Below are 13,991 nucleotides of genomic sequence, written 5' to 3' on the forward strand. Positions count from 1 at the left end.
TATATGGCAGCACTGGTAAAATGCACTGATTGTAAACCTTCGTTTTCAATTATAACGGTACGCTTCCAGCCAGGAGCTGACCATGTCTGCCGTATGCGACCCAACCAATTCTTATTCTTGTATGAATTTCCTTGTCAAGATCAGGGTTCCCTGTGATTAGCTTACTCAAGTAAACATACTCCTTCACAGACTCTTGAGGCTGAATGGCGATCTTGAACTCTTGTTCGCTTGCGCGGCTATTCATCATTATATTTGTCTTCTGCATATTAATCTTCAACCCCGCTCTCACCCTCTTTCTGCTGAGCTGTTACCCGTGAAATTCCGTCACCGGAAAGAAAGAAAAATAAGTCCACGCGTCAATGCCCTCCTCTTAAGAATCATCGTCACGGTGCTTGAAGAATGAGTGCAAAATCTAAAGAACACATAGTAAAACAAAAACAACAACCAAAGAGAAATATTGTCACAGGGTTCGTTATCCCTCATACAATAGCTTAAGCGGCACAACATGGACTGCTTAACGTCGCGAGCGGTGCTGCTGGGTTTACGTAATGCCGTCTGGCAGGGCCTCATAGCCCAGTGCGCCGATACGTCGGATGATCTTGCAGGGTTGAAAGTAACGTCGCAAAAGTTTCTCACAAACTCCTCGTTGGTTAATCAACGTTCAAACGCAAACACTGCCACCGGGCTGGTATCCCACGTAGCATCGTAGAAGATTGTAGTGTCGGTTGTCCGTCCTATGATGGCCTTGTTGCACAGGCGGGCGAGTTGTGCTTCTGCGGCGAGCTGCAGATAAACTGCGACGGTGAGACCTCTCTGTCGGTGACGTACGTACGGCAGCATGTCGTCGAGAGTCGTCGATCGGTTACAAAGAATTTTGCTACTTTCAACGCACTACCTTTGGGTAAGCCTTTGGTTTCGGCGTAGCAGGTAAGTTAGTCGGAGGCAACGTAGATCCTCTTGTTTCCGGGTATTGCCGCCGGAAATTACCCCAACAAATCTATCCAGGTCACCTGAAACTGTCGGGAAGGAAGCTCCATCGGTTGTAAAAATATTGCTGGCCTTGTCGGTGGTGTCTGGCGTCGCTGGCAGCGTCGACACACATTGCGTAATCGCTAACGTCGGCGTTAAAGCGTGGTCAGTCACACTCTCGCGAACGCCGGGGAAAACCCTAGACGCGCTGTTGTTTGGTTGTCACGAAGGGCGTGGAGAACGTCTTGCCCTCAGTAATGCGACCAGACGTTCTCCACGCCACCTCCGCCACCGGTGACTATAGCAGATATAGCCGGAAATGAAAAAAAAAAAAAGAATTGCCTGCGGCTTAACTCAGCTAACCCTAGATATGCAAAGCCTGGCTAAGTATTCGTTTCACTAAGTTAACCTGTCATTTAGCTGTTAATATTACACTTAGGTATACAATCATCGTTAAGCCAGGTATGATGGCTGCGCCTACGTCGGTGGCTAGAAATCACTGGCTTGGGTACACACGCATCGCTCAGCGGTGCGACGTCTGTTGTGCCACAGGGAAAGCGCAAGTGCTATAGACATGCAAAGATATGCCGCGAACATGCGCAGCGCGGAAGTACCAACGGACAGGGCGCGAACGCAATCGCTATATTGATCTCGATGGTGGGATGCCTGTGAAATTCCCGACCCTCTCCAGTGAAGCAGCTGGCCAGCCAATATCAGCGGGTAGTCTGACGCCGTTTGGCGACGACGGCTCAAAGGCTTCTGCTCCCACGCAACGCTCGGAAAAGACGGCCCGGCCTGGCCCTCATCCACGGGCAAGTTCGCATAGACCAGGCGAGCGCGACGCTGGCTCGTATCCCGGAGCGCGGCGAGCCACGTGGTCAGGCGTCTATCCAGCAGCGGAGAGCTTATGCGCGAAGCCGGCGTGATGCGTTGCCAAGGCTACGGCGCGCTGCTGTCAGATGAAGGTCAATTTGACCGCGATGGCGAAACTCGGCTCCACGCGATTAGTAAAGCTTCTGCTTTAAAAAATGTGGAGATGCACTCAAGACTGCTTACGTGTGGGAATGCGAAAGTATTATAGTTGCTTTCGTGAAATGTTCTTTTTTTCTGCGCGTTCCTTGCGAGAGAAAGCTCTCGCCTGCATTTTAACTGTGCCTCGGTAAGGCCAAAGGAAAACACGCCAAGCGTCTCAAAGCCCTCGCTTGCCCACTAGGAGTTCACAACTCGAAGGACCACTCTGCGGCATTCGATTGGACATTGAAGCGTTTTATTTCATACTCATTAGATGTACTCATGACGTGGGGCCACCTCCTCCTTACTCACTGGCTGCACCATCACGTGCCCGGCAACGCACGCTCTAGTCCACACGTTTAGTCGACCAGAACTGTGGCGCAGCCATCGGAGAAGCACGCTCGTCTCGCACCCCGGAGGCCCGGGCTCGATTCCCACCCAGACCACTAGTTACCTGATACTCCCTTCAAAGGCATTAATTCACCTTGTTTACTTGAACCACCCTGAGAAATTTGACATTAGTTCGAGTATTTATAAACATCAAAATGCTTTTAGCTCCAGTTGTCGGTGACGTTCAAGTGACCTTGCGCCAAAACCCAGAGCCGTATTCCGGGCACTAAAGGACGAATATCCGGGCAAATTACGAAAACAAAACAAGGCCATCAGGCTACCAGTCAAGACCACATTACATGCGCTAGATACTTGATTCCCCAAATCAGTTACAAAAATATTCCTTCCAAGTTCCTCAAATGTTTGTTCACAATTTTACGGAAACTGCAACTTCTAGTACGCTGAAGTTTTAACTTTTATTTCCAATAGCCACATTCCAAAGGGAGGTACAGGTCACTATACACTTGATTGTCATCTTTTGGCGCTGAGACAGAGTTTCTTGTGCTCTTTTCAACGCCAGCAGTCCGTGAGGTCCGCGGGGCGTACGGCAGCATCCAAGCCATTGGCGTCCACCACACCGCGGATTGCTGTTTTACAGCGAAACTGTATACTGGTTCCGTCCAAGAAAATGTTTGTGTCGCAAGCAAGAAGTTCCCCATACATGGGCTGATCCCGGAGACCGTGCAATGCCGGGCCGACCGGCGGCGGAGGTGGAGCACTCGGAGCCAGATACAGCTACAGCTAACGATCTGGGCAGCAGATGTCGCTGCCAGGCATGATATGGTGGCCACGACCGGCAGCCTGAAGGCCACCCACGGAATGGCGGCATCTTTTTTTTTATTTTTGCCCCCCCCCCCCTTTCACGAAATAACATTTCTACCACAACTACCACCAGACGTTAAGCACTCCCACACGTGACCCGATCCCGACGAGAGACGCTCCTGGACACACGTAGCGAGCGGTCGCATTCCCCCTCGCTCCGACGACCACAGCACTCGCTACAGCCCTCGTTGTGAGAGGTCGTGTTTTTTCTTTCCCTAACCTTAGCTACTTCTTAACCTTCTTTTACGACAGCGCTCTTGAGCTTAGCCCTTTTTAGGGCTTCCAGGGGAGAAGTTATGGACCTGTAGGCGGCCGTTCCGGTCCTTGGTTTGACCCTGACATGGATGACACCCAGGACACAGCGCCCGGGTTTCGTCTCGCCACGCCGCAGCCTCGCTCGTGAGCACTGGACTTGCTGCTTTTGTAGGCCCGCCATATGCTAGGGTCGAAAGGATGCCAAAGCGTCTGTCACCGACAACCCGTAAGAACGCCGGCCGCAAGAACACCAACCGCCACGCACGTTGCAACCGCCATCGGCGAGAGGCCGCCAACACCACTGCCACCGCAGCATCCTTCGCCGAGATGGAAAGCGACAGCAGTGCCTCAGTGCCTACGTCTCCGAGTAGCAGCACGATCTCCTCCTCGCCGGCCAACAGCCCTGACAGCACAGAGTCATCGCCATCGCTCAGCGCCTCGTGTAGCGGGTCACCGACCTCTAAACCCACGAGATCCGATCGCTCGTCGTCGTCTGCATCATTGCCTGCATCACCGCTGACTCGCGTTGACAACGAAACTACCACCGCGACTGCGACGGAAAGCAGCCCACCGCCCACGCTCGAAGCTCGGCAAGATGGCGAACAACAAGCGAGCGACCCCCGCCGGCCCCATGACAGCCACCCGGCGTTACCTTGCCCAGGCCTCCACGTGGTAGCTGCTGCCGAGCATTCGCAGAACGGGCCAGCTCCCGAAGCAAGGGCCAACAAGTCGAAAGGGGAATAACAAAAGCCCCCACTCTCCCTCTCCTAGTCTCCTTCTCCTATGACTCACGCCGCAGCCACACCTGCGACAGGCTCCCAAGGTACGAGCAGCGCCGGCGCCGTAGCGACGGAGGCACGGGCGAAAAACGACTGCACTCCTCAACCGACCCAGCTAGCTCGGCGCGCCCCAGCTGCGTTCTCGGGCCGCTCCAGCCGCTCGCTTCGCACAGCAGCAGCAGCCGAGCCTGAACGTCACCCAGCACTGATATCGGCCTCGGATTCAACCGAGCAGGCTACTCAACACAGCGCCAATCCACACTGACTACCCAAGAGGGCCGGGAGGAGGCCATGCTACAGGCCTGTCGAGATGATCGCACATACACCCTCGGTCGACGGCCCAGCCCCAGGACAACGCGGTGACACGGTCCTGTTTCGTCCCCAAGGGAAGAAAGGAAACTTCTTGAAACTGACGCAAGAAGCTATTCAGGGAGCACACCGCGTCCGGGTGAACTTTCGGCGGAATGCTGTCGCAGTCGACGCGCTCTCGGGGGCAGAACTGTCACATCACCTACAAGTCCGCACCATCGGCGATGTGCCAGTGAGGGCTAAAGTTCTCATAAAAAATAGCTGCGCTGGCACCAGCTTCGGTGTCGACCGCTCGTTCGATGCGGACACAATAAGAGGCCACCTTGAAGCCCCCGTCGATTCGCCATTGAAGCCCCCGGCGATTCGCCGGCAACGCCGTTCCGGCCGAAGTGCTCCTCTTCAAGCAGCGTCGCACGGTTCGTCCCAGACTCCCGCGGCCACTCCAGTGCGATCGACGAAGCTTGTTTGGTCACGCCGGCACAACATGTTCGCGCGATGCCCGCTGCCTCCGTTGCGGAGAGTCGCACGCCACCGCCGACTGCACCACGCAGAGGCCACGCTGCATTAACTGCAGCGGGAATCATGCAGCCTCGGAGCCGCGCTTCGCCAACTGGCAAATGGAGAGCAAGGACGCCATGCTGTTGTCACTGTCGCCAGAGCCTTTCACGCGACAGCAGGCGATCATTAAAGATCGCGCCTCATCAGACGCCATTTGACGAAAGCAAGGAGCAGCCACCCGTCCTTCCGCGGTCGTACAACCTGGGTTGTCATTCAGAGACGCGCTCAGCGGTTGCGGCGCCGAGCCGGCGGGGCAAGCGCAGACGCAACAGCCCACTACCCCCGCCGCTTCCGAAACAAAGAATGCAGTTATTGCGGCCCCTGCAGCATAACTGCGCCTCCTCATAGAGACAGCAGCGATGGACTACACCACTCGGCAAATGTGCGCCGCTGCCCTTGCAGGCCAGCAAGCCCTGCCCCAGCATGGATAGGCGATCTCTGAAACATCGGGCGCGCATCCTCCAGTGGAATGTCCGCTCGTTGCGCCGCCGTCACGCTGAACTCACCCAGTACCTCTCACTACACGAATGCGACGTGCTCGCGCTACAAGAAACTTACGGGCGTCCCGGCGAGTTTTACCTCCCCGGATTTGTGGCCTATCACAGTGCCACCGAATGCCAGTCACAGACCTGCAGCAATACTTATTGCTGCGACCCGCTGCATTCGCCTGGATGGTCCTGCGCATCTCTGTATGTTCACGCATGTCTCGCGCAAGCTGACGTAAATGTCACCGAATTCGTGACCAGTTGCATCAAGTGCATGACCGCGACTGTGCGTGTTGGGGTTGCCGACACCTGTGTCGCCAGTGTTTATGTTCGGCCCGTGCGTCGGTGGGACAGTTCGTTCGTTGTTGCGCTTGTCGCTCGCATTGGGGGTGACTCTGAGGTTTTGGGTGACTTCAACAGTCACCACACAACATGGGGGTGCCCGCTCATCAAGCCGCGAGGTAGGGACTTGCTCAACTCCATCCTCTCCGTGGGCCTCCTACTTCTCAACACCGGTAGTCCCACATTTGTGCGCCGGGGCTCACGGAAGAGCGCCATCGGTTTGTCGCTTGTGAACGAGGGTTGCCACTACGAGTGGCGACGCAGCCCCGACACTCAGGGCTCTGATCATTACGCGATCTCCCTCGAGCCGCACGCTGCAGCCCATGGACTGAGGCGCTCCTACCGTGTCACCGACTGGACACAGTTTCCGAATCTCTGCCATGCCCCCTACTGCGAACACGGATTTCCTGACTCACCTGACACGTTGTGTCGACGCCGCCACGAAATGCTGTTCTGTGCCTGCGGGAACACCGGTGCCCAACATCAAGCTGCTAACCTTTGAGCTGTCCGGCGCCGCGCTGAACATCGAGCCATCACGAGAGACAAGAGGATTGGACTCTCTACAATCGCCTTGATGCGGCGTGCCGCCGTCATACCAGGCAGCAGCGCAACCAGAGCTGGAGCAGTTTGTGTGTGTCGCTCGACGATACGCGCAACAGATCGCGCGCGTGGCGCATTCTCGGCGCTCTCCTTCGACCAAAGATCCCTCGCTGTCTTGCGCTTTCCATCGCGGTCGCACAGGGCTTGAACGCAGAGCAGCTCGCGGACGCGTTCGCCGCCGCCTTTGCACCGCCGCCGCCGTTGCTTCCGCCGGATGGCCCAGTTTTCGAGCTTCCCGAGCTTCCTGAGCACAACAAAGCCGCTCTCCTCGCGCCGCTGCGCTACTTCTCGACGAACGGAATACTGAAGCAGGTGAAGGCGCTGTGCATGGTGTACTTCAACTTGAGCGAGCTTCGCATCGTGCTCAACGCTCGGAGGCGATGTTCTCCGCCGGGCGCAGATGGAATCACCTACCAGACGCTGCGAAACATCGACGACGAGCAGCTCCCATCGCTGTTGGAGGTGTATAATTGCGTCTGGCGCACCGGCGTAGTCCTTCCAGAGTGGAAAGAAGCAACCGTGATACCTCTCCTCAAGAGTGGCAAACCGCGAAGCAGCGTGAGCTCCTACCGCCCGGTTTCACTCACGTCTGTCACCAGTAAGACACTCGAAGCAATGGCACTTCGTCGTCTGGAGTGGATTGCAGCGGCACTCGACGCAATCGCTCCCGAGCAGAGCGGCTTCTGCCGGCTGCGCGCAACGGCTGACGCCCTGGCCGAGGTTGTCGCTACGCTCGAGCAGGCGACGGGCCGTCGCGAGGCCGGCTACCTTGTCCTGCTTGATGCACAGGGCGCCTTCGATGAGTTGCCGCATTCTACGATCGTCAGTGCGCTGCACGAGCTCGGCATCACCGACCGGCTACTCGACTACGTACGAGCCTTCTTGCCTGATTGCACACTTCGGGTGCGGGTTGGAGGTGTGGTCAGCCGGCCGCGCCGTGTGTTTTCTGGTGTTCCGCAGGGCAGTGTTTTGAGCCCCTTTCTGTTTAATCTTGCCCTTCCGGACTACATCCCAAAAGCAATGCCGCACGAAGTACGGGTGGCCATCTACGCTGACGACATCGCCTTCTTCGCGACTGGCCCTACTGAAGTCGGCTATCAGGTGCGGGCATCTGTCCAGACAGCAATCGACGCAGTGGACCAGCACATGGGAAGCATCGGCCTCCAGCTGTCGGCGACCAAAACAGAGGCACTGCTGGTATACCCACGAGACACGCGAGCACGTTCCGTAGCGCCACCGCTGACTCTGTGCCGTTGCCCTCTCGCGTGGCGCAAGAGCGTCCGTTACCTCGGCCTGCAGATCGACTGCCGCGTAAACTTCAATGCGGTCGTCTCCCACATCTGCAAGCAATCAAGGAAAGTCGCCAGCGCCGCGCACTATCTTCTCGCGCGTGGACACAGATGCACGCTGCAACTGGCACTGTGCGTGTACAACTCTGTGGCCACATCGAAGGCACTCTACACCCTCGCCACCACCAACGCTCGAGCGGCGAATTGGAATGCCATTGACATGGCGCACCGTACTGCGGTACGAGAACTATACGGCCTCCATCGCTCCTCCCAAGTAGGGGCGACACTCGCGGAAATGGGCAACTGGCCTCCATCCCTTCGTGCACGAAAGCAGGCGCTCCACCACACTGAGTGTCTGCAGATTCCACTCCCTGCCGAACTCAGGTATGTGCAAGCGCGCAACCTATTTCTTAAAGCTCATTGGGTCGTCACCACAGTTCGTCTCCCTGCCGTACTACTACAATCTGCTCGACGTGAACATCGCGGTGCGTGGCGTCGCATCAAAGCGCCGAACTGCGGTTTGCGCCATGAGATAGGACACCACCTCCCTACTGCACGAGCGATTGGCAAGACGACTACTCGTGTACACCGGTCGCTCGGTGACGCCGGACGGCCATTCTCACGCGCGACAAACCAGCCTCGAACATCAACTCCTATCACCTAGTATCGCTAACCTCGGTACCCGGCAAAACAATGGAGTCCATGTCTTTGCACCGCCTTGAATGGATTGCCTCCGCCCTAGACGCCTTTGCCCCTGAACAAACCGGGTTCCGCCGACTGCGCTCGACAGCTGATTCTATCGCGGACGTTGTCGCTGCGCTCGAGGACGCGGCAAGCCACCACAAAGCCGGATACCTGGTGCTGCTCGATGTGGAACGCGCGTTCGACGACCTCCCGCACGGCACCATCATTCAAGCGCTTCGCGAGCTGCGTATCACCGGCCGCCTACTGGACTATGTCTCGGCCTTTCTTAACGGCCGAACGCCCAGAGTGCGCGTGGGTGACGCGCTCAGCACCCCCCGTAGCGTGACATCTGGTCTTCCTCAGGGCAGTGTCCTCAGCCCTTTCCTCTTCAACTTGGCACTGGCAAGGCTCCCTGATTTCATCCCGAAGCTGACAGCCTTCGAAATCCGTGTGGCGATTTACGCTGATGACATCGCTCTTTTTGCTTGCGGGCCCACGGACCATGGCTACCAAGTGCGTCAATGCCTTCAGTTGGCGATCAACACCATCGACGAATATCTCGGCAGTATAGGGCTTCAGCTCTCGGCGTCAAAAACCGAGGCGCTACTAATTCACCCCCGTGCGAGCCGTGCACGTTTCGAAGTGCCAACTATCTCGCTGCGCGGAAGCCCCCTCCCGTGGCAGAGAAAAGTCTGATACCTCGGCCTCCACATCGTCTGCCACCTCAACTTTAACGCGGCCACCACACAACTCTGCAGGTACTCCAGGAACGTCGCAGGCGCCGCACGCTCCCTGCTCGCCCGAGGCCGCGGCTGCACACCGCATCTTGCGCTCCGAGTTTACAACTCGATCGCAACGTCGCAAGGGCTACGCGCTCCCACTCACCAACGCCAGTGCAGCCAACTGGACGGCCGTCGACTTCGACCACCGCACCGCAGTTCACCAAATGTACGCGCTTCCCTGCTTCTCGCAAGTGGGGGCAACTCTCGCCGAAGCGGGAAACTGGCCGCCCTCACTTCGCGCTCGGAAACAAGCGCTTCACCACATCGAGCGTCTGCAACGGTCGCCACAGGGTCAGCGTCTCGTGTGCCGCCTCCACAACATCGAGGGCTCGGGCATGGGCCAGCGTGCCACCGAGTTCAGCATTCGCATCACCTCTTTGCCTCAACTCCTCCCCCTGCCGCCTTCGCCGCACGCCTCCCCGCTCCTCCACGTAAACATCACCGTCCCGGGCGTCAAGAGCAAGCGACAAACAGCACTGTGTGCCACGCAGCGGGAGATGGCTGCATTGATCTTCGAACATCTACGCGACCGACTCTTAGTGTACACTGACGGATCCGTGTCCAGTGACGGTTCCGCCACTGCCGCGTGCACGGCACCGGACATTTCTGCGTCTCGACAGTGCCGCCTTCGTTTTCCTGCCTCGTCGACAGTCGCTGAACTCGCGGCGATTGACCTCGCGGCTGACCTACTTCTTCAGCAGTGCGGTGTCTCGTCTGCCGCGATACTGTCGGACTCGCGTGTGGCTCTGTGCATGCTGAGGAAGGACTACGTCGGTCGTCCGCTTGTGCAGCGCGTGGGATCTAAAGTGCGCGATTTCGTAAATCAGGGCTGCGATTTGGCATTGCAATGGGTCCCCGCGCACATCGGCCTGCCCGGGAACGAAGCGGCCGACGCCCTCGAGAAGCAAGCTCTTTCGACTCGCTTCCCCCTCGCCAGCTCTGTCACCCGTTTCGACGTGGCCAAGACGGTGATACTGCGCATCCTCCGCGCGCAGCATCCGGATCCGCGCGCTGCTGCAGGTACGCCCCGTCGCCTCCTGCCCCGCGCGGCTCTCTCCCACTGGGACTGCTCGTTTCTCCTTCGGCTGCGCATCGGCTGCTACAACACGGCCGCCAGAATGCACAGACAGCACGGAAGAGGCAGCCCCGCGTGCTTGGATTGCGGCGAGGAGGAGACGCTTGAGCACCTTCTGCTCCGCTGCCCGGCCTTCCATGTTGAGCGCACTGCGCTCTTTGCATCATACCGTCGTGTGGGACTGCCCTGTGACCCGGAGGGAGCACTTCTCTTTCCGGCAGCCCACCCTTCCATTGTCAAGAAAGTGCTTCCTGCCCTACTTGACTTTTGTTCTGACGCGCAGCTGAGAGCGCGGCTGTAAGCCCCGCATTGCTTCTTCAACCTTCTTGTTAGTTTTCCCCCCTCCTTTTCTTCTCTCCCTTATCTTTTTCGCCCCACTCCGCTTTCCCTGTGCAGTGCTGTTGAGGTGTCCTCCTCTGAGAGACAGTTACGGCACTGCACTTCTCTCTTCCTTTCCTTGAAAAATCACTACATACACACACGCCCGACGGGTCCGGTGCTGCCGCTTGCACGGCACCTGACATCTCGGAAACGAGCCAGTGCCGACTGCGCTTTGCCGCGTCGTCGACAGTGACCTAACTCGCCGCCATCGACCTCACTGCCGATCTCCTTTTGGAACATCCGAACATTGTGTCAGCGGCCATTCTCACTGACTCTCGTGCAGCGCTTTGCATGCTGGCCAGGGACTACGCCGGTGTGCCCCTTGTTGTTCGAGTTGGCTGCAAGCTGCGACACATCGTCAATCAAAGCTGTGACCTGGCGCTCCAATGGATACTTGCACACATGCCAGCAATGAGGAGGCTGACTCTCTCGCCAAGGCGGCGCACGGTGAGTGCTTTCCTCTCACACACTTGGTGACGAGCTTCGACGCGGCCAAGACAGCGGTTCTTCGCAGCCTCACTGCGCAACATCCCGATCGGCGCGTGGCGGCGGGAACGCCCCCGCGCCTGCTCCCGCGTGCGGGTCGCTCTCGGGTTGACTACGGCTTCCTTCTCCGCCTGCGCATCGGTTGCTTCACTGCCCGGCCTTCGAGAGCGAGAGGGAGGCTCTGTACGCCTCCTACCGCCGATGTGGCTTGCCATACACCACCCTGCAGTGCCTACTCTTCCCCAATGCTCACATTTCCATCACCAAGCGTGCATTTTCGGCATTGATGGAATTCTGTGAAGCAACACACCTCAGAGTGCGGCTGTAGGCCCCGCCAACGCTTAGCTACATTTTTCTTTTCTTTTTACTATTCCGGTCTCTCTCTCTTCTTTTTACTTCCGGTCTCTATCTCCTTCATCTTTTTTCCCCATACCCCTTCCCCGTGCAGTGCTGTTGAGGTGTCCTCCTGTGAGAGACAGTTACGACACTGCACTTACCTCTTTAATTTCTCTTTAATAATCACTTCACACGCATCCCGAGAGAGAGAGAGAGAGAGAGAATAAACTTTATTCATGAACCCCGGTCCGGGTTCGCCCCCTGTGTTCTAATTGTCTGCCAAGCCGAGCGTCGTGATGAGCTCGATCATGGCACGTACGTAGTCGGGGGAGGAGTCCGCCAGCCACTCCTCAAGCGTCGTAGGTCTACGGATGGGTGAGAGTTTGGCAAGGCTAGCCTGAATAGCGAGACGGCTCCCCGGACAATCCCACAGAATGTGAGCATTATCCGGGAAGCCGCCACATGCCATGCAAGCAGGTTTACCAGGCAAACCTTGTATGTAGTGTTGGAAGTGTGGGGACAAGAGAGAGTGCGTCTGTGCACGCCTCCATAGTACCGCCTCTCTTCGATTCATGTGTGTATCCGCTTGTGGATACTTCATGGAGTTGTTTAGTAAATCATCAAGTTTTTCGCGCCTTTCCGCCCGCGCGAAGGCATATTGCTCATTCAGACTCAGTGGGTCCGAATGAGCAATATGACGATAGTGCAATACCGGCCCGACTCGCGGCGTAGGTGAAGCAGGCGTTAAGTACTCCTCATACGTCGGCCGATCCCGAAGATAGTGCAATACCGGCCAGACCCGCGGCGGATGTGAAGCAGGCGTTAAGCACTCCCCATACGTGGGCCAATCCCGAAGCTAATGCAATACCGGCCCGATCCATGGCGGACGTGAAGCAGGCCTTAAAGGGAAGCTGAAAGGTTTTCCAGAAAAAATGAGTGAACATGTGTACATAATGGTTTTCAACCCTCTGAATTCGAATATCGTATCGAAGTTGAGCGAAAGAAAGCGCAAATATATTTTATTTCGACGAAAAGTGCAGCAGCGGACACGCCCAGCTCGCGCGTCTCGTTTCCGCCTGTGATTGGTCGGGCGACCAGTGACGTCAACTTTAGCGACCGACCGCTGCCGCTCCACATGAAGCGCGGTGCCAGGTAGTTTGGTTCCGTAATGGAAAATTAAGAGGTAATAGAAAATTTAGAGAGACTGCGTTTTTCTGAAGAGTTCGGCGTTGCTCCCTACATGTACGAGCCGATTGCAAAGAGCCGGCCTCTCGAAGAAGCAAACGATGCTGGTGCGAGCAGTGCTTTCGACGAGAACGAAAGCGAAGTCTTGGGATCTCCTCGTGTTGGAAATGCTCTTTGATGAGTATGTTTTTTTGCAAAACGATCTAGTGATCTCGCCGATCTTTCGCCGATTTAGTGAGCTCGTTTCCGGTCAAACAACTGTAGTGTTGTGTTCCTGCATGCCTCCTCGTGGAACGTAAGCGGGGATGCGATCGTCGGCATTTGTGCGCTGTCCAAAGCTGTCGGGAACCTACAAAGACGGTTCAAACGCGTGAAAAGCTTCCCGGTTCATGCAGTACGTGTAGTGACCTTCATCTGTGCGCCATCCGCACACTACTCGTAACCGAAGTCGTAAAGGCGGCGAATTCCGTCGGCTACGCGAGACGGTCGGTTTCTCGCTGTGCGCGAGAGACGGGGGGAGCGTACACTGTAAAAAAAATTTCTTCAGTTTACGGTCAAAGTTGCAGGTAAAACGTTGCCGGACACTTTTCCGTTAATGAAAAACGGTGTTTCCGTAAAACGGACAGGCCGTAAAAATTATTTCCGTTAAATGGAAAATGGTGTTTCCGTAAAACGGACAGGCCGTAAAAATGTTTCCGTTAAATGGAAAACGGTGTTTCCGTAGAACGGACAGGCCGTAAAAATTATTTCCGTTAAATGGAAAACGGTGAGCTCCGTAGTTGTGATCACAGAATTGACCGTATTTTGCAAATAAGAAAAACAGTGAGTTCCGTAAAACGGAAATGCTGTAAATTGAGCCCCGTACTTGTGATTATAGTACATGACCGTACTTTGGTAATGAAGAAACGGGGACTGGAATGCTTGTGTTCTCGAGCCAAATTGTTTCGTTCATTGGAATAAGTTATTTTCGGCAATGAACCACCCAAGTCGTACATTACAACGTGGATAACTTGCAACATCATTTAAGATATAGCTGGAAATGGGGCAGAAATCATAGCACACAGGAAATACACCACACAGAATGTGCTGTGTTTGCATGTTTCCTCCTAGTGTCATTGTTTTCTACACCGCTTATTCTTCGTGTCAGTGTTGTCATGTTGCACTTGGGTTCTACACCCAACATGTACACAGCATACACACAGATTTGTGTTCGAGAAACAACAAGCCACTTGAATCTGAAAAAACCTGTGTTT

General features: G+C 56.1%; 1 protein-coding gene across 2 annotated transcripts in view; it reads right to left on the reverse strand.

Moving 5' to 3' along the window:
- Positions 1-13,991, reverse strand: part of LOC135902239 (agrin-like) — a 615,148-nt gene that overhangs the window by 18,073 nt on the left and 583,084 nt on the right. The gene's annotated exons all lie outside the window — the stretch shown is intronic.

This window comes from Dermacentor albipictus, chromosome 6 (genome assembly GCF_038994185.2).
Source record: "Dermacentor albipictus isolate Rhodes 1998 colony chromosome 6, USDA_Dalb.pri_finalv2, whole genome shotgun sequence".
In the NCBI taxonomy this organism is placed as follows: domain Eukaryota; kingdom Metazoa; phylum Arthropoda; class Arachnida; order Ixodida; family Ixodidae; genus Dermacentor; species Dermacentor albipictus.